This window comes from Bubalus kerabau, chromosome 6, assembly GCF_029407905.1.
Source record: "Bubalus kerabau isolate K-KA32 ecotype Philippines breed swamp buffalo chromosome 6, PCC_UOA_SB_1v2, whole genome shotgun sequence".
NCBI classification, from domain to species: Eukaryota; Metazoa; Chordata; class Mammalia; order Artiodactyla; family Bovidae; genus Bubalus; species Bubalus kerabau.
Window position 1 is genome coordinate 119850919 of NC_073629.1, and position 20490 is coordinate 119871408.

At 42.3% G+C, this 20490-nt stretch overlaps 1 pseudogene; it reads right to left on the reverse strand.

Annotated features, from left to right (window-relative positions):
• Positions 1-15377: 15377 nt before the first annotated feature.
• Positions 15378-18949, reverse strand: LOC129656363 (olfactory receptor 12-like; annotated as a pseudogene).
• Positions 18950-20490: the final 1541 nt, after the last annotated feature.

Consider the following 20490-nt stretch of genomic DNA (forward strand, 5'->3'; position numbering starts at 1 on the left):
GATGGGACAGAGTTTGGAGTGATGCAGCAGCAGGGGAAGGAGTGCCAAGGAGTCTCCAGAAGCCTGGTAGAGGCAAGGAAGAATGTTTTCTTAGAGATTTGTTAATTAGTTGTGGTGGTCCTGGTGACAGACACAGGAGGGTAGTAAGGGAGCTTGCTTTCACCTGGCAAGGTCAGCAATATATACCTTCACGCCCCTATCTTAGGAGTATGCCCTCTGTCCAACTTTATGTCAAAATGTACTCTGTATAGATCTTGATCACCTTTCCCAAACCTTCCATTTTCTAGTTTGGTTATTTAAATTGCTTTAAACATGAAAACATAGCCTAACTGCTTGCGAACACATCTTTAGAAAGACACTAGTTTACTCACTTTTTCTTTGTTTTTTCAATAAAGTATGTTATGTAATGGATCTTCCCGCCCCCCGCCCCCACCCTACCTCTAATGTGTATATCTAGATGTGGATTCATGAATCAAAAGACACATAAGACACTTTTTTTCCCCCTCAGCCGAGAACTTCCAGGTGTTCAAGGTGGATTTAAAAATGGACATGAGTTTGAGCAAGCTTCAGGAGTTGGTGATGGACAGCGAAGCCTGAGGTGCTGCAGTCCATGGGGTTGTAAAGAGTCGGACAAGACTGAGAGACTGAACTGAACTGAACTGAATGAATCACAACCAGTAGTAGGAGTCTGTTTTCCTCATCCTTTCTTATTTTGATAGTGTGTTAAATCTATGCCTTTTATTTTCATTTGGGTTTCCTACTGCCAATGAGTTCTTATAAGTTTTCAAAGTATTTTTAGGTAGTCGAATTTAGTTATTTTTCTATTAGATATTTGACAACACTGCAGTTTTGATTGGGATGTCAGTAAAAGAAATCTTCATTTTTTCAGGTTCTTTTCCTCCTCCTCCTCCTCCTCCTCCCTCTCCCCCTCCTCATCCTCCTTCTTTTTTTTCCAAGTCCTTGGAACATTCTTAGACATGGTGCATTCTATTTTCAATCAATTTGTTCATTATGTAAAAGCTGAATCAAGAATAGATAGCTGTAAAGCAATTATTCTCCAATTAAAAATAAATAAATTAAGAAAAAGAATGAATGGCATTGACTTATAGAGTCATGATAATGATTACCTTTGGAGAACAAGATTTGGGAGTGGGCAAAATGACAGTGGCATTTAGGTAAAAATATTTATCTATCTTGGATTGTGGTGAATTCCATGAGTAGATATGATGTGATCATTTTTTTCTATAAATATATAAACATAAAATACAAACATGAATACTTCATTTTTCATATCCTAGATGAGAAATGTGAATGCTATGACTGGAGTTCAAGGCAATGTTATCCATGCCCTTGGGGTGGTTGAACAGGAGCCCAAGAGAGCTTCTGCCCTAACAGGAACAAAGATTTTTCATTAGACTCCCACCTCTCTCTTCTGTGAGAGACACTGTCTGTCAAATCTGAGTCATTCAAGCCCAAACTATTTCTACTGACATCAAACTCACAAGAAGGACACTTTGGATATGTAATAAATTATTATTTTAATTGTTATTGCTATTTAAAACCAGGTAATTCATATTTGGTTGTGGTGAAATACCAAGCAACAAAGTTTAAAGATTTAATTTCTCTTTGGAATGATCACTTATCAGGCCACAATGAATATTTATCCATCAATCGTCTCTTCTATACCAGCCATTATCTAAGTTGTTTTATTTATGTCCGTTATCTCAGATGAGTCTTGCCATAATTTTTAAGTTTCAGTATAGTTGACGTTGCTACATGAATAGTTTTTAAGTTGCAGTACAGTTCGTGGTTGTTTCAAGATGAGGGAGTAGAAGGATGTGCTAAAATTACAGCTCAGTCCTGAACAACCGTCAACAGGAGAATGTTGGATCTCACCAAAAACAGACACCCCACATCCAAGGGCAAAGGAGAAGCTCCAGCAAGATGGTAGGAGGGGCAAAATACGTTTAGAATCAAACCCCATAACCCCCAGAGACGCTCAGATGGCTCAAGCAAACCTTGTGCACACCAGGACTCAGAGACCCCATAGAGACTGAGACAGAGCTGTGTTTGAATGTTTCAGGTGGAGGTATGGGTCAGCAGTGACCTGCTGCTGGGGCAGGGGCTCTGGGTGCAACAGACCTGGGTATGGCATAAGCCTTCTTGGAGGAGCTCGCCATTATCCCACATTAGAGCCACCAGAACCTACACAGGACTGGGAAAGCAGACTCCTTTAGGGCACAAACAAAACACTGTGCACACCAGGACCTGGGAGAAAGGAGCAGTGACAACACAAGAGATTGACCCAGACCTGCCTGTAAGGGTTCAGGAGTCTCCAATGAAGGCGTGGGTAGGCAGTGGCCTGCTGCAGGGTTGGAGGCACTGAGTGTGCAAGTGCATGCAAAAGACCTTTTGAAGGAGGTCGCCATTATCTTCATCAACTCCACCATAGTTTGGCCTCAGGTCAAACACCAGGGAAGGAACACAGCCCAATCCATCAACAGAAAATTGGATTAAAGATTTACTGAGCATGGCCCCAACCATCAGGACAAGACCCAGTTCTCCCTCAGGCAGTCTCTCCCATCAGAAAGCTTCCGTAAGCCTCTTGTCCTTCTTCTTCAGAGGGCAGACAGACTGAAAGCCACAATCACAGGGTTCTGACAAAACATGGTCCACTGGGGAAGGGACCGGGAAAGCACTTCAGTACTCTTGCCTTGAGAACTCTATGAACGGTATGAAAAGGCAAAAGGATAGGACACTGAAAGATGAACTCCCCAGGTCGGAAGGTGCCCAATATGCTACTGGAGATCGGTGGAGAAATAATTCCAGAAAGAATGAAAAGATGGAGCCAAAGCAAAAAACAACACCCAGTTGTGGATGTACTGTTGATGGAAGTGAAGTCTGGTGCTGTAAACGGCAATATTGCATAGGAACCTGGGAAGTTAGATCCATTAATTAAGGTAAATTAAAAGCGGTCAAACAGAAGTTGGCAAGAGTGAACATCAACATTTTAGGAATCAGTGAACTAAAATGGACTGGAATGGGTGAATTTAACTTAGATGACCATTATATCTATTACTGTGGGCAAGAATCCCTTAGAAGAAATAGAGTAGCCATCATAGTCAAATAAAGAGTCTGAAATTCAGTACTTGGATGCAATCTCAAAAACGACACAATGATCTATGTTCATTTCCAAGGCAAACCATTCAATAACACAGTATTCCAAGTCTATGCCCCAACCAGTAATGCTGATGAGGCTGAAGTAGAGAGCTTCTATGAAGACCTACAAGACCTTCTAGAACTAACACCCAAAATAGATGCCCTTTTCATTAAAGGGGACTGGAATGCAAAAGTAGGACGTCAAGAGATACCTAGAGTAACAGGTAAATTTGGCCTTGGAGTACAGAATGAAGCAGGGCAAAGGCTAGTAGAGTTTTGTCAAGGAACGCACTGGTCATAGCAAACACCCTCTTCCAACAACACAAGAGAAGACTCTACACATGGACATCACCAGATGGTCAGTAGTGAAATCAGATTGATTATATTCTTTGCAGCCAAATATGGAGAATCTCTATACAGCTAGCAAAAGGAATACCAAGAGCTGACTCTGCCTCAGGACGTGAACTCATTGCCAAATTCAGACTTAAATCGAAGAAAGTAGGGAAAACCACCAGCCCATTTGGGTATCACCTAAATCAAATCCCTTACAATTATACAGTGGAAGTGACAAATAGATTGAAGGGATTAGATCTGATAGAGTGCCTGAAGAATGGAGGTTCGTGACATTGTAGAAGAGGCAGTCACCAAAATAATCCCCAAGGAAAAAAAAAAGCAAAAAGACAAAATGGTTGTCTGAGGAGTCCTTACAAATAGCTGTGAAAAGAAGAGACGCTAAAGACAAAGGAGAAAAGCAAAGATATACCCACTTGAATGTAGAGTTCCTAAGAATAGCAGGGAGAGATAAGAAAGCCTTCCTCAGTGATCAATGCAAAGAAATAGAGGGTAACAATAGAATGGAAAAGACTAGATATCTCTTCAAAAAATTAGAGATACTAAGGGACCATTTCATGCAAATATGGGCTCAATAAAGGACAGAAATGGTATGGACCTAACAGAAGCAGAATATATTAAGAAGAAGTGGCAAAATATACAGAAGAACTATACAAAAAAGATCTTCATGACCCAGATAATCATGATGGTGTGATCACTTACCTAGAGCCAGACATCCAGGAATGCAAAGTCCAGTGGGCCTTAGGAAACGTCATTAAGCACAAAGCTAGTGGAGGTGATGGAATTCCAGTTGAGCTATTTCGAATCCTAAAAGATGATGCTGTGAAAGTGCTGCACTCAATATGTCAGCAAATTTGGAAAACTTGGCAGTGGCCACGCGACTGGAAAAGGTTAGTTTTAATTCCAAACCCAAAGAAAGGTAACACTGAAGATTGTTCAAACTACTACACAATAGCCCTCATCTCACATGCTAGCAAAGTAATGCTCAAAATTCTCCAAGCCAGGCTTCAACTGTACACGAACTGTGAACCTGTAGTTGTTCAAGCTGGATTTAAAAAAGGCAGAGGAACCAGAGATCAAATTGCCAACTTGTGTTGGATCATCGAAAAAGCAAGAGAGGTCCAGAAAAGCATCTACTTCTGCTTTATTGATTAAGCCAATGCCTTTGGCTGTGTGGATGACAACAAACTGTCGAAAATTCTTAAAGAGATGGGAATACCAGACCACCTCATCTGCCTCTTGAGAAATCTGTATGCTAGTCAAGAAGCAACATTTAGAAGCAGACATGGAATAACGGACTGTATCCATATCGGGAAAGGAGTACGTCAAGGCTGTATATAGTCACCCTGCTTATTTAACTTATATGCAGAGTACATCATGAGAAATGTTGGGCTGGATGAAGCAGAAGCTGGAATCAAGATTGCCAGGAGAAATATCAATAACCTCAGATATGCCAATGACACAACCTTTATGTAAGAAAGTGAAGAACTAAAGAGCTTCTTGATGAAATTAAAAGAGGAGAGTGAAAAAACTGGCTTAAAGCTCAACATTCCAAAACTGAAGATCATATCATCTGGTCCCATTAATTCAGTACAGTTCAGTCACTCTGTCGTCTCCGACTCTTTGCGACCCCATGAATCGCAGCACGCCAGGCCTCCCTGTCCATCACCAACTCCCAGAGTTTAACCAAACTCATCTCCATCAAGTTGGTGATGCCATCCATCCATCTCATCCTCTGTTGTCCCCTTCTCCTCCTGCCCCAATCCCCCCCAGCAACAGGATCTTTTCCATTGAGTCAACTCTTCGCATGAGGTGGCCAAAGTACTGGAGTTTCAGCTTCAGCATCAGTCCTTCCAATGAACACCCAGGACTGATCTCATTTAAGATGGACTGATTGGATCTCCTTGCAGTCCAAGGGACTCTCAAGAGTCTTCTCCAACACCACAGTTCAAAAGCATCAATTCTTCTGTGCTCAGCTTTCTTCACAGTCCAACTCTCACATCCATACACGACCACTGGAAAAACCATAGCCTTGACTAGACAGACGTTTGTTGGCAAAGTAATGTCTCTGCTTTTTAATATGCTGTCTAGGTTGGTCATAACTTTCCTTCCAAGGGGTAAGTGTCTTTTAATTTCATGGAATGGTTTCAGGACTTACCTTTAAACCTTTAACCTATTTTGTGAATTTTTTCTTTTTTACATAAAGTAAGAATGTGGTCCAGATTCACTCTTTTACCTTTACCTGTTTAGTTTTCTCAGTATCACTTATTGAAGCCTCTGTATTTTTCCAAATTGTGTATTCTTGGGTCCTTTGCCATAGAGCATTAGACTTTTTAAGCATGAGTTTATTTCTGGGCTCTCTAATTTGTTCAATTAATATACGTCTGTTTTTGTACCAGTATTATACTTTTTTCATTACTGTCACTTTGTAGTATAGTTTAAAATCAGGGAGTGTGTTGCTTTCATTTTTGCTTTTCTTTCTCAAGATTGTGTTGGCTATAAATAATCTTTTGAGCCCCCCCCTTTTTTTGGCTGTACCACACAGCATGTGGGATCTTAGTTTCCTGCCAGAGATTGAACCCTTGCAGCCTGCAGTGGAAGATGAAGTCTTAGCCACTGGACCACCAAGGAAATTTTATCATTATTCACTTTAGCTCTGTGGAAAATGCCATTGGCATTTTCATATGAATTGCATGATATATATCTCCCCATTTGTGTTTTCCATTTCTTTCATCACTGTTTTTCATTTTTCAGAGTACAAGTCTTTTACCTCTTTGTTCAGATATATTCCTAGGTATTTTATATTTTCTGATGTAATTATAAACAGGATAGTCTTGCTAATTTCTTTTTTTTTAGCAGGTATTTATTAATGTGTAGGTAATTATTTCTGTCCTGGAGAAGGAAATGGCAACCCATTCCAGTATTCTTGCCTGAAAAATCCCATGGGTGGAGGAGCCTGTTGAGCTACAGTACATGGGATCACAAAGAGTCGGACACGACTGAACGACTAAGTGCAGCATAAGGATTTCTGTATATTCATTCTTTTGGAGAAATTTAAGGAATTCATTTCTTAAGCCATAAAAGCTTTTTGGTAGTGTTTAAGCAACAGTTAGAACTGGACATGGAGCAACACACTGGTTCTAAATAGGAAAAGGAGTACATCAAGGCTGTATATTGTCACCCTGCTTATTTAACTTCTATGCAGAGTACATCATGAGAAACGCTGGGCTGGAAGAAGCACAAGCTGGAATCAAGATTGCCGGCAGAAATATCAATAACCTCAGTTATGCAGATGACACCACCCTTATGGCAGAAAGTGAAGAGGAACTAAAAAGCCTCTTGATGAAAGTGAAAGAGGAGAGTGAAAAAGTTGGCTTAAAGTTCAACATTCAGAAAAGGAAGATCATGGCATCTGGTCCCATCACTTGATGGGAAATAGATGGGGAAACAGTGGAAACAGTGTCAGACTTTATCTTTGGGGGCTGTGATTCATGGGATGACAAAGAGTTGGACACAACTGAGCGAGAACATAACTGAACGGAAGATTTACTTTATATAGTATCATGTCATCTGCAAACAGTGACAGTTTTACTTCTTCCTTTCCAATTAGGATCCTTTCTGTCTTTTTCTTGTTTGATTGCTGTGGCTAGGACTTGCAGTACTATGTTGAATGCAAGTGGCAAGGGTTGCCACTCCCATCCTGTTGAAAAGTTTGGAACTTTTCACCACTGGGTGTGATGCTGACTGTGGGTTTCTCACATACATATGGTCTGTATTGGCTTCCCTTGTGGCTCAGCTGGTAAAGAAGCTGCTTGCAATGTAGGAGACCTGGGTTTGATTCCTGGGTTGGGATGATCCCCTGCAGAAGGGAAAGGCTACCCACTCCAGTATCCTAGCCTGGAGAATTCCACAGACTGTATAGTCCCTGGGCTCACAAAGTGTCGAACACGACTAAGTGACTTTCACTTCACTTTCGTGTTCCCTCTATATCTACTTTGTTGAGAGTTTTTATCACAAATTCATAGAGTTTTGGTAGAAGTGTTTTCTGCATCCATTGAGATGATCATATGATTTTTACTCTTCCATTTGTTAATGTGTTTTATCACTTTGATTGACTGTGTATGTTGAAACATTTTTGCATCCCTTGGATGAATCCTATTTGACAATGGTATATGATCAATCATTTTAATCGCTATTGAATTCAGTTTTCTAATGCTGTATTGAGAACTTTTCAATCTATATTTATCAGATATAGAGCTCTAGTTTTCTTTTCCTTTAGTGGCCTTATCTTGTTTTCATATTAGACTAGTACTGGCCTTGTACAATGAGTACGGGAGTGTTCCCTCCTGTTCAATATTTTGGAATAATTTGAGAACTTTGGGCATTAATTATTTTTAATATTTTCTAGAATTCATCCTGAAGCCATCTGATCCTTGGCTTTTCTTTACTGGGTGATGTTTCATTACTGATTAAATCTCCTTATTCATTACTGGACTTATAATATTTTCTATTTTTTCCTAATTAAGTCTTGAAGGGTTGTACAGTTTTTATTCATGTCTAGATTTTCTGTTTTATTGACATAAAATAGTTACTAATAATCTCTTATAATCTTTTGTATTTCTGTGGTGTTCCTTGTATCTTCTTTTCACATCTGATTTTACTTACTTGAGCCCTCTGTCTTTTTTCATAGTGAGTCTAGCTACAGGCTTATTACTTTTATTTATCTATTAAAAGAACCAGTTCTTAGTCTCATTGATCTCTTCTATTGTTTTTTAGTCTCTTTTGTTTTGGGGCTGATCTTTATTATTTCGTTCCTTCCAGTAAATTTGGATTTTGTTTTTTCTCTTTTCCTAGCTCCTTTATTTGTGAAATTTGATTTTTTATTTGATATTTTTATTTTCTGAAGTAGGCTTTTATCACTGTAAACTTTTCTCATAGAACTCCATTAGTTGCATCCCATAGATTTTGAATAGTTTCATCTTCCTTTTCATTTAATTCCATATTTTTTAAAATTTCCTCTTCAATTAATTTAGTCACCCATTTGTTTTTTAGGAGCATATTGTTTATGTGTTTTTGGTTTTTGTTGTTTTTTCTTGTAGTCTATTTCTCTTCATGCTTCCATGATGAGAAAAAATTCTTGATATAATTTTAATTACCTTAAAGTTAATGGGAGTTGTTTAGCAGACTTGTATGTGATCTATCCTGGAAAAACATTCCACATGCACCTGACAAAAAGATGTATTCTTCTGTTTTTGAATAAAATATTCTGTATATTTCCACTAAATCCATATGTTCAAAGTGTCATTTAGGACAGTATTTCCATATTGATTTTCTGTCTGTGTGATCTTTCCATTGATTGAATTCAGTGGTTAAACCCCCTACTGTTATTGTATTACTTTTAATTATTCCTTTCATGTTTCTTAGTGTATGTTTTGTTTTTGGTGCTCCTATATTTGGTGTGCATATACAACTGTTGACTCTTCTTGTTGGTTTAATGTAGTGAAAATGATAACAAAAGCACTGAAACAAAAAATAAAAGTAGACAAAATAGGCAAAATGAAGATGAGAAACCAGTGTACTAAAAAACTTAAGAAACACTGTGGAAAAGAAAAAAAAAAAAAAACCCTATGAGATGGGAGATAACGTTTCCAAATCTTATATCTGATAAGGGGTAATATCAGAATATAAAATGTTTTTCTACAATTAAAAAGATCAATAACCCAATAGAAAAATTTCAAAGATGAACTACATGTTTCCAACAAAGTATGAAAAGATGCTTAACACCAATAATCATTAGTGAAATGTACAACAAGATGATATTTCACAAGTATTAGAATGAGTATTCAAAAAGAAAGAAATAGAGAAGTTAGGTTGGCTAGGAAGTCAAGAAATTGGAACAGTTTGCACTATTGATGGGAATGTAAAATGGTATAGCCACTACATAAAGTTCTTTGGAGGTTCCCTCCAACTTAAAACATATTTACTCTATGATTCAGTAGTCACATGGTTGTGTATATATTTCCCCCAAATAAAAAATGGTGACTATCAGAGATATTTGTGCATCCATGTACATAGCAGCATTTTTCACAATAGGCAAAAGATGGACACAACCAAGGTGTTCATTGGTGGATGAATAAATAAACAAAATGTGGCATAAACATATGATGGAATATTATTCAGCTTTTAAAAAGATGTAAATCCATTCATTTACTGCAACATGTATGAACCCTGGAGATATTATGCTAAGTCTCATAACCAGACACAAAAAGACAAATATTCTATGTTTTACTTCATGAGGTATCTAAAGTAGTTACATTCAAAAAACAGAAAGTAAAATGCTGGCTTCTAGTACTGGAAGTAAGGGGGAAATAAGGAGTCTTTGCTGAAGGGGTGTGCAAGTTCAGTTTTGCAAGATGAAAAAGTTCTGGAAATCTGTTACACAACAAGGTTTTCTTTCCAATCCCAAAGAAAGGGAATGCCAAAGCATGTTCAAACTACTGCACAATTGCATTCATTCCACATGCTAGCAAAGTAATGCTCAAAATTCTTCAAGCTAGGCTTCAACAGTACGTGAACCAAGAACTTCCAGATGTTCAAGTTGGATTTAGAAAAGGCAGAGAAAAGTGTTAGTCACTCGGTCGTGTCTGACTCTACTTGACCCCGTGGACTATAGCCCACCAGGCCCCTCTATCCATGGGATTCTCCAGGCAAGAATACTGGACTGGGTAGCCATTGCCCTCTCTGGGGGACTTTTCTGACTCAGAGATCAAACCTGGGTCACCTGCATTGCAGGCAGGTTCTTTATTGTCTAAGCTACCAAAATTCTCCAAGCTAAGCTTCAACAGTACATGAACTGAGAAATTCCAGATATTTAGCTGGATTTGGAAAAGGCAGAGGAACCAGAGGTCAAATTGCCAATTCTGTGATCCACTGGATCATAGAAAAAGCAAGAGAATTCCAGAACATCTACTTCTGCTTCATTGACTATGCTAAAGCCTTTGACTCTGTGTATCACAACAAACTGTGGAAAACTCTTCAAGAGATGGGAATTCCAGAACACCTTACCTGCCTCATGAGAAACCTGTGTGTGGAACAAGAAGCCACAGTTAGAATGGGACATGGAACAATGGGCTGGTTCCAAATCAGGAAAGTAGTACATCCAGGCTGTATATTGACACCCTGCTTATTTAACTTATGTGCAGAGTATGTCATGTGAAATGCTGGGCTGGATGAAGCACGAAATTACTAGGAGAAATACCACTCACCTCAGATATGCAAATGACAACACCCTTATGGCAGAAAGTGAAGAGGAACTAAAGAGCCTCTTGATGAAGGTGAAAGAGAAGACTGAAAAAGTCAGACTTAAAGTTCAGCATTCAGAAAATGAAGATTATGGCATCTGGCCCCATCACTTCATGGCAAATAGATGCAGAAACAGTGGAAACACTGTAAGACTTTATTTTTGGGGCTCCAAAATCACTGCAGATGGTGACTGCAGCCATGAAATTGAAAGACGCATGCTCCTTGGAAGGAAAGCTATGACAAACTTAGATGGCATATTAAAAACCTGAGACATTACTTTGCCAACCAAGGTTCATCTAGTCAAAGCTATGTTTTTTTCCGGTAGTCGTGTATGGGTGTTAGATTTGAACCATCAGGAAAGCTGAGCACCAAAGAATAGATGCTTTTGAACTGTGGTGTTGGAGAAGACTCTTAAGAGTCCCTTGGACTGCAAGGAGATCAAACCAGTCAATCCTGAAAGAAATCAATTCTCAATATTCATTGGAAGACTGATGCTGAAATTGAAGCTCCAGTATTTTGACCACCTGATGTGAAGAACTGACTCATTGGAAATGACCCTGATGCTGGGAAAGATTGAAGGCAGGAGGAGAAGCGGACAGCAGAGGATGAGATTGTTGGATGGCATCACAGACTTGATGGACATGAGTTTGAGCAATCTCCAGGAGTTGATGATGGACAGGGAATTCTGGCGTGCTGCAGTCCATGGTGTCATGAAGAGTCGGACAGGACTGAGTGACTGAATTGACTGACTGATAGAGTGGCTAAACTCTACACTTAAAATTAGTTACAACAAAAGATTACTTTTAGACACAAACACAATAAAAGTTGTTAAGCTTTGTTAAAAGTTAATGCAGAATCAGAATTAAAAATGTAATATGATCTTGAACATAAGGTGTTTATTCTACACCTATCGCATTAATACAACTAGAGTTATGCCAATTATACTTTGGAGTTCAATGATGAGTTAAAAGTAAACTCAAGTTGTAATCAGCCAGTAGATATGAAATGAGAATGAACTATGTTGCAGCAACCTGCAAAGTATAGAATGGGTTTCAGTTCGGTTCAGTTCAGTTCAGTTGCTCATTCGTGTCCGACTCTTTGTGACCCCATGAATCGCAGCATGCCAGTCCTCCCTGTCCATCACCAACTCCCAGAATTTACTCAAACTCATGTTCATCGAGTCGGTGCTGCCATCCAGCCATCTCATCCTCTGTCGTCCCCTTCTCCTCCTGACTTCAATCTTTCCCAGCATCAGGGTCTTTTCCAATGAATCAACTCTTCTCATGAGGTGGCCAAAGCATTGGAGTTTCAGCTTTAGCATCAGTCCTTCCAATGAACACCAAGGACTGATCTCCTTTAGAATGGACTGGTTGGACCTCCTTTCTGTCCAAGGGACTTTCAAGAGTCTTCTCCAACACCATAGTTCAAAAGCATCAATTCTATGGTGCTCAGCTTTCTTCACAGTCCAAATCTCACATCCATACATGACTACTAGAAAAAGCATAGCCTTGATTACACAGACCTTTGTTAGCAAAGTAATGTCTCTGCTTTTGAATATGCTATCTAGGTCGGTCATAACTTTCCTTCCAAGGAGTAAGCGTCTTTTAATTTCATGGCTGCAATCACCATCTGCAGTGATTTTGGAGCCCCCCCCCCCCAACAAAAAAAAGTCTGACACTGTTTCCACTGTTTCCCCATCTATTTCCCATGAAGTGATGTGACTGGATGGCATGATCTTCATTTTCTGAATGTTGAGCTTTAAGCCAACTTTTTCACTCTCCAATTTCACTTTCCTCAAGAGGCTTTTAAGTTCCTCTTCACTTTCTGCCTTAGGGGTGGTGTCATCTGTATATCTGAGTTTGTTGGTATTTCTCCTGGAAATCTTGATTCCTGTTTGAGCTTCTTCCAGCCCAGCATTTCTTGTAATGTACTTTGCCTTTAAGTTAAATAAGCAGGGTGACAATATACAGCCTTGACGTACTCCTTTTCCTATTTGGAACCAGTCTGTTCTTCCATGTCCAATTCTAACTGTTGCTTCCTGACCTGCATGTAGGTTTCTCAAGAGGCAGGTCAGGTGGTCTGGTTTGCCCATCTCTTTCAGAATTTTCTACAGTTTATTGTGATCCATACAGTCAAAGGCTTTGGCATAGTCAATAAAGCAGAAATAGATGTTTTTCTGGAACTCTCTTGCTTTCTCGATGATCCAGCGTATGTTGGCAATTTGATCTCTGTTTCCTCTGCCTTTTCTAAAATCAGCTTGAACATCTGGAAGTTCATGGTTCACGTATTGCTGGAGACTGGCTTGGAGAATTTTGAGCATTACTTTACTAGTGCATGAGATGAGTGCAATTGTGCAGTAGTTTGAGCATTCTTTGGCATTGCCTTTCTTTGGAATGGAGTGAAAACTGAACTTTTCCAGTCCTGTGGCCACTGAGGACTTTTCCAAACTTGCTGGCAAACCACTTTTAGCATTATGCAGCTATCTTCACTATAGTCTGATATGTAGGTTAACACAGACATAAAGATAATCTGTAGGGTCTTAAAATAATTTTATTCCAGACTTTTGGAGAATTTCTACTCCATGCAATATTGGATCAGCTTTCATGACTTATTCCAAAGTCATAATTAATGTTTTTCTACTAAGAACACCTGATTTCTTTCATACCATTAGGTATCAAATAATGATGATAAATCTCCACTTGTATAGGAAAACAAAGACTGTGTTTTTCCACTTCCTTTAGAAATGTAAATTGAAATAATAGACAACCGAAGTTTTGTCTTGTGAAAAGACATGTGAAAGTGAAAGTCGCTCAGTCATTTCTGACTCTTTGTGACTCCATGGACTATACAGGCCATGGAGTTCTCCAGGCCAGAATACTGGAATGGGTAACCTTTCCTTTCTCCAGGGACTCTTTCCAACCCAGGGATCGAACCCAGGTCTCCTGCATTGCAGGTGGATCAATGACTAAAAATACAATGAGAAAATACAAGGGACAGAGGAAGAGCGAGCCGGGAGTGGGAAAAGTGGGAGAAAGGAAGGAGGGGTAAGTGGAGGGAAAGAGAAGTGGTTGGGGAGGGAAGGGGAAAGGAATGAAAGAAAGAAGGAAAAGCAGAGAAAGGAGGAAGAGGTCAGGAGGAAACAGAGTAGAGAAAAAGAGAGGAAGAAGGGAGCGTGGGAAACAACATTCTTACAGCTCGAGAAGAAAAGGAGTGTCCCTAATAGCTGAAAACTGGAGAACTCCTCAAAGAAACAGGCGTTACATCAAGGGAATACAGTAAACTGGCAGAGATAAAAATAATTTTACAGAAAGTCCAGAAATGAGAAGGAACAGGAACAAGTGAGTGAAGACCTTGGAGTGTATTTCAGTTGACAATTGTGAGCAGCAATCGTCTCACTGGGCTATTAGCCCCTCCTCATGTCTCCTGAGCAAAGAAGCAAGAAGATTGAGTCTGTGATCTGAGACACAGGGCACGTCCCCCTGCCCCTACAGGGTACAGACCACACTTCTTCCAGAGGACAACTTCCTGGGAGTGATCATGGGAGTCAATGACTCTACCAAAGGGAGACCAGTTAAGGAGGCTGCTGGGCTCTGCATCCAGGCTGTGTGTTGGATCCACAGAGAATGAGGATGGAGCTCTGAATGGGCAGGTTAAGCCTGAGGGGCCAGGCTCCCAGGGAGTGTGGGACAGAGAGCAGGGAACTGTGCTCACCACCAAGAAAGGGCACCTTCTTTCTCTACCATCTGCTCTCTGCTTCAGCCACCAGGACCTCCATCCTTACTCAGAGATGTCTGCGCTGACAAGGTCCCATTTCTTAGGGTCACAAGTAGTCAGGACAGTGTCACCTGTCAGGTTGGATGGTGAACTTTGGGTGTCAGGCATTCACGTTGGCTCCCTGGGGCTCCCAGCTGCTGTCTGAGGGGAGAAACCCAGGGCAGGGAGCACTAGGAGTGTCTGAGGCAGGAGCGCAGGTGCTCCCTACTGCCTTGTTGGGTGGCGGCTTCAGTGAACAGAAAGGTGAAGAGGAGGAACAGCCCCACTGCAGGACTGAAGGGAAGCATGGTCTTCCTAACTCCCCTAATTGGCTGTGGGAATGCCCAGGCTATCACCAAGGCTGAGTATCCTAAGGCCCCCCTGCTAGGTGGTCCAGGGGAGATAGCTGAACACTTACTTACATTAGGTTCAGCAACAACTTGAAGGGAGAAGCCTCTAAATCTGTCTAGTCTATGTATTTTCACTGGAGGAAGTTGAACTTGGGACACACAGGCTGCTCAGAGATTCTCTGTTCACGATGCTGCCCACTGTGTTACCCAGAGTTCAAGATTATGGCCTTGCTCCATCCTTGCACTGTTACTTTTCTGCTGGCAAAAGAGTCTTGTTCTTTATTGCATCTCATCCTTGCAATGTATGCTCCATGAAGTGCTCCTATGAAGGGTTCAATGAAAGTTTGGATGAAAGAAATGAGTTGGATGAATGAGGAATGAATTCCTCAAACCAAAGCCTGTACCTCTCCCAGAGCCCTCTTGTCCTGTCTCGGAACAACCAGTCTCTCTGGTCACTCTCCTTCACGTGGCTGTGTGTTTCTGCCCCAGTCTCCTCAGGCCATCCTGACCTCCTTGTTTCTCAGACTGTAAATGAGGGGGTTGAGCATCAGGATGACCAAGGTGTAGAAGACAGAGACCACCTTGCCCTGCTCCATGGACTCCACAGCTCCTGGCTGGGCATACATGACAAAAAGGGTCCCATAAAAGAGGGACACGGCTGTCATGTGGGAGCCACAGGTGGAGAAGAGCTTGTGTCTCCTTCCTCCTGAGCGCATCCTCAGGATGGTCACTGTGATGTAGCCATAGGAGACGAGGACCACGAGTGTGGTGCCCACGATGATGAGGCCACAAATGCTAAACAAGACCAGATCATTGATGGTAGTGTCAGCACAGGCAAGCTTGAGCAGAGGTGGCACATCACAGAAGAAGTGGTCAATGTGGTTGGAGCTGCAGAACGGGAGGCTGAATGTGATGGAGTGCAGGATGATCTGCAGGATGGAGTTGAGGCAGCCCCCGCAGTAGCAACCCAGCATCAGGCGGACATAGACCGAGGGGCACATGTTGATGGGGTAGCGTAGGGTGCCGGGGTCCAGCCCCTGTGTATCCAGGGAAATCCGAAGGGGAGATGGCGTTGGCAATCAGGAAACAATTGCTAGATTAAATATTAACTAGAGGCTTATAGAGTGGTTAAGTGAGGATAGCGCAGCAGGAAAATTCAGCATAGAAAAGAGGCTGAATAATTTGGTTTACGTGGAAAGCTAGTAAAATTCCAAGGCAAGGAATTTACATCACCTACGTAGGCCACAGGCGTCCTCCCGTTCTCCTGAAGGAGAGGAGACACTAAGGCCTTACCAGTGAGATCTTAGAAGCCCAGGCATAATTAGTAGGCTTGACGAGCCTCCACGCCCCAGATGGAATTCAGCCAGAAAATGAGAGAAAGAATGGCATGGGGAGACCAGTATTTTGAAGAACTGATCCCATTTTTTATTTTTTCAGGGTCTGTTTTTATACACTGAGATGTTATACAAAAATCACGTGGGGTCAGCAGTCCTGACTTTTATCAAAGTCAGGTGCTTCAAACAGATGTATACAGAGGTCTTAGGGGTGTTACATCATCTTCTGGCCAGGGGGCCTGCTGACAATTTATGACCCTCTCCTTGTGACAGCGGTCAGTCAACCAGGACACTTATTTCTCCAGGGGTGATTATTCTTAAAACATAAGCCACCTTCCGAAGTTACCAGATAAAGTTACATTCCTATAGGGTGAGGGTGTAGTGGGTTTTAATTAAGGAAAGAATTTGCTTAGCCTAAGGTCTAACGTGATTAATATCAAAGGTTAATACTTATTTCTTCTATATATTCATTAATGTGTATAAGGGTAGGGGACGTGGAGACTTAGCAGTAAACATTGGCTCAACAAATGAAAAACCCTTCACCAATACAATTTCTAATCAGCCCACTATACTTATACTAATAGTTTTCTAACTTCTCTAAAGAGCCTGTTTTTAGAAGGTTTAAAGCATCTCGTGCCTCTCACGGTTGGGAGGCTGTGAGCAATCACATGTGGCCAGACAAGCCTGTCAGGCAGGCTAGAGAACCTTCAGAGGAGTTTGTAGGCTAAAACACTCCTGTCACGCCCAGGAATTATTATTAACTGGAGCTGTAATTTAACTCTTTTTCAGAGAGAGGTGGTAGGGGACAGCCCCCCCCTAAAGTCAGAGGTGTAGGTGAGAGCACAAAGCAGTAAAGTAGGCAGACTCTGGTTTTGGGGGTAGATGCTCGAGAATTTCCAGGGGGACTCCTGAGACTCGATCCCGCCTTTGCGTATGCCGAGCCTCCTTCCTCATGACCTTTGCCATGGGCGGAGTTCCTCATGCTGGCTCCTGGCAGTAGGGGGCTGCAGATGGCCATGAAGCGGTCATAGGCCATCACAGCCAAGAGGAATCCCTCAGTGGTGAGGAGCAGGGAGATGAAGATGAACTGGGTGACACATCCCCCTAAGGTGATGACCTTGGAGGAGGAAAGGAGGTCAGTGAGTGCCGAGGTCCAGCCCCAGTGGATCCAGGGAATTCGAAGCAGGGACAGGTCAGCGAGGATCAGGAAACAATTCCTTAATTAAACGTTAATTAAGGCTATAAAGAGTAGTTAAATAAGGATAGCTCAGTGAGAAAATTTAGTGGATAAAAGAGGCTGAATAACTTGGTTTACGTGGAAAGCTAATAAAATTCCAAAATAAGGAATTTGCGTCACCTACATAGGCCGCAGGCGTCCTCCCATTCTCCCGAAGGAGAGGAGACACTAAGGCCTCCCTGGTCAGAACTTAGAAGCTCAGGCAAAATTAGTAGGCTTGACGAGCCTCCCCGCCCCAGATGGGAATTCAGCCAGAAGGTGAGAGAAAGAACGACATGGGGAGACCAAGTTTCAGTGAACAAAGCTCACACTTTATTTTCCAAAGTAGTTTTTGTACCTTAAGTTGTGCATAGAGGATAATGGGGGAAGGGGTAGAGTCATGCAAGGACATCAGTCCTTGATCCTAATCGAAGCCAGGCTTTCAAACTTATCATATGCAAAAGTTTTGGTGATTTACATCATCTTCTGGCCAGGAGGCCTGTTAACATTTTAAGATCCCCTTTCTTCAGAAAACTTATTTTTCTCTAAAGGTGATGATTCTAAAGTCAGGCACCACCCTCCAAAAGCATTAAAGTTGCATTCCTATAGGGCAAAGGTGTGGTGGGCTATAACAAGAAAAGAATTAACTCAAGGGTCCAAGGTTACAAACATTAAAGCTACTACTTACATTCCTATACACCAATTATATCAATCAATACACTGCCAGAGACACAGTAGGTAAGGGATATGGAAACTTAGCAGCAAACATTGGCCCAACAAGTGAAAAACCCTTCACCAATACAATTTCTAATCAATCTTTTAACTGCTCAAAGGAATCTGTATTTAGATAGTTTAGAACACCTCATGCCTCTCACAGTTAGGAGGCTCTGAACAATCACAGGTAGCCGGAAAAACCTATTCAGGCAGGCTAGAGGACTTTCAAAGGAGTTTGTAGGTGGAAACACTCTTGTCAGGCCCAGGAACTTTATTAACTGGAGCTGTAAATTAACTCTTTTTCAGAGAGAAGTGTTGGGGGACAGCCCCCCGTAAAGTCAGAGGTGTAGGTGAGAGCACAAAGCAGTAAAGTAGGCAGACTCTGGTTTTGGGGGTAGATGCTCGAGAATTTCCAGGGGGACTCCTGAGGCTCGATCCCGCCTTTGCGTATGCCGAGCCTCCTTCCTCATGACCTTTGCCACGGGTGGAGCTCCTCACGCTGGATCCCTGAGAGTGAGGGTCTTAGGGTAGATGACAGATGAATATCATAGGTCCAGGAAGGAGAGGTTCTTGAGGAAGAAGTACACTGGGGAGTGCAGATGGGCATCCAGCGTGATGACCACGATCATGGTGAGGTTTCCCAGGATGGCCACCAAGTACAGAACAAGGAACAGAGCAAACAGCAGGGCCTGGGTCTGTGGGCCACCCCCAAATCCATCCAGCACAAACAGAGGCATCACTGAGAGGTTTCCATTTCTGTGGGGTGACATAACCCTGACCATGACATGGCACAGAGAGCAGAGAGCAGGTGGAAGGCAGGGAGAGCGAGCAGGTCAATGTCACATGATCATCTTGCCTTGGAGATCAAGGACATTGCACCACCTCACTGCCCAGTGACCAAGAGACCACCAGCTGCCCAGTTCTGCTTCCAGATGAGTATGGACTGACCTGAAAAGGGAACATTTCCTCTGATTCATTAATGCATAAATATGGAAGTTTACTCTCTCTGGGCGACTCTAAAGTGCTGTTATGGGGTTTGTAGTGGCTGCCAGGAGCTTTGGAGGCTGAAAACTTAAAGTGTGAGGAGTGTTGCAATCTCCTCTGTCTCTTCTCAATACGTGCTTTCCATCTCCATAGGGATGTTCCTGAGCTGTGTAATTTCCACTCCTCACTCAAGTATCTAATCCTGCACTTTCCTGTCTTATTAATTCATTCACTAATTTTATAAATATTTATTGAACACCTCATGCCAGCCTGGTGGTGTGTTGATGATTGTACCTCCAAGCCAGGCTGGGACCAGAGCAGGAACCAGCACCAACCAGGAAAATTTCTCTCAGCCTGTCCTGAAGACCATGAGCCCCATGTAGCATCAATATGTGAACCTGGACCACAGCTTCATTCTGTCTGCAGAGCACTGTGCATCCTTGAGGATCTCAAGGGGCCTCAAGCCAATGTCCTGATGTTTAAAAATATGAGCAGGGGACCCCAGGCTACTGAGGTGCTATGTCTATCTTTCCTGCAGACCCTGAGATCTATCTTGACATGATGGAAAACATCAACAGAGCTGTTTATATCCTTGAGAATATAAGGTTTTTTTTCTTGCAATGTAGATAGTGGACAATTAATGGGGAGGGGACAGCCAAGCTTCATGGCCTGAGAAGCAGCAGGAAAGGGGCTGTGACACATTTGGGATGTGAGGATGTCCTCCTCCTGTCCTTACTTCTATGCCCCTGGCTCCTCAGCACATCTCATATAGTCATTGCTTGGAGCAATGGGAGCCTCCAACACGGTCACATCTGCTCAGTGTCCGGGTGCTGCTTCATGTCCCTGTCACAGCCCAGACCTCCCTTGGCCACACTGGACCGGGCTGACCACCACACCCTCATGGGACATGGGCACCCGCTGTGTGGTGGCCAGAGGAATGGTTGGGAGATGCAACCTAGAGAGCGAGCAGTGGGAAGGAGGGTGGGCACAGCGCCACAGTGCCACTCAGGAAGGTGAGGAGGATTAGGGGGAGGATGTAAAGTATGTCAGAGCAAACCCCACAGTTCCTAGAGGGCAGGTCAGCAGCATGGCGCAGCTGGCTGCCTTTGCAGGGAGCGAGCTCCCATGCACTGGGGGTGTGCAGTCAGAGGCTGGGTGGTCTGTGGTGGTGTGGAGGAGTGATGACCCCCATGCTCCCTCTTAGCTTGAAGTTCTCTTGGAAGATGATCTATGAGAGCCCACACTTTGCAACCAAAAGTTGTACAAGGTACAAGGGTTAGTGGTCCCGCTTTCCTCTCCTGGGAGACTTAAGTCTAATCCTCTTATG